The following is a 1,115-nucleotide window of genomic DNA, read 5'->3' as shown; positions in this document are numbered from 1 at the left end:
AGAAAATCGTGGCGACAGCTTGTGTTATCTGCTTGTCTCACAATTGAAAACTGCCATTACTAAGGAATATAATCTATTGTGTGCATTCTAAGCAAGTTATGAAGGTTTCAAACCCGTGAGTTTCACTTTAATCTTTTGACTTGTGGGGGATGGAAGAGGTGAGAATGTGACAGAAAGATTAAAAAAACTGTCTGCGTGTCTGTGTCTGTGTGTATCTGGTTGTGTGTGTGTGTGTGTCTGTCTGTGTGTCAGTGTGTCTGTCTGTCTGTCTGTGTGTGTGTGTGTGTGTGTGTGTGTGAGGGGGGAAGAGTGGTGCGGTGGGTGGTGTAAGTGGAGGGGCAATGCAGTGCCGTCTCCTGCTGAGCAACACTGTTGAGTCACACAGAGCTAGGGCTGGCGCTGGTGGGGAGGGAAGTGCAGCTCACAGCACATGGTTTGTCTCTTCCACAACAGCACCATGGCCTGCAGTGCTCTCTCTCTCTCTCTCCACCCCCTTTCTCCTCTCATCCGACTGACTCTCATTTAGTCACTCGTTTACTTGTTTTCCAAAGCTGTTTCTCTCCTCTTACTCTCTCTAAACCCCTCTCTATCTGTTTTTAATCGTTTTGAAATAAAAGTAAGATTTGAATTCATTTAAGGCATTTTTTTCCTTGAGGGAAGGGATTTATGTTGCCAACCTACACAGCTCATAGTGACTGGAATAGAGATCATTTATTTAAGTTAGTAAATAAAGATCTGAGTCTCTCCCTCTCTCTCTTTCTCTCTCCCCCTCTCTCTCTCTCTCTCTCTCTTAGAGTTTCTTTGTTCTTTAAGACTTCTTTATCTTCCTACCTGTTCTGGAATGTGTCGAGCCATTGGAGCCCCTCTGCTGACATTTCCCCCCTAAGTAGAGCTCCCACCGTCGCCACGGTGAAGCAGAGGCGGTACACTGCAATGCAAATGAGCGCTGGGTGGGCGGCGGCCTCAGAATGAGGTAGCCATGCTGTAGGCTCAGTCCCCGCCCAGGGGCCGGCCCGGCCCACGCCGGTTGCCGAGCGACAGCCACAGAGAGCAAAGGGAAGAGGTGGGAGGGGCCTGTCGCCCACTAGTGTTGCCAGAGCAGCGGAGCGCCTGTG

Source organism: Alosa pseudoharengus, unplaced genomic scaffold (assembly GCF_046254945.1).
Source record: "Alosa pseudoharengus isolate Yale_2024_CS ecotype anadromous, Long Island Sound unplaced genomic scaffold, YU_APseudo_1.1 YU_APseudo_1.1_scf_1, whole genome shotgun sequence".
NCBI lineage: Eukaryota > Metazoa > Chordata > Actinopteri > Clupeiformes > Clupeidae > Alosa > Alosa pseudoharengus.
The sequence above is the reverse complement of the archived record's forward strand: the minus strand, read 5'-3'. Positions refer to the sequence as shown.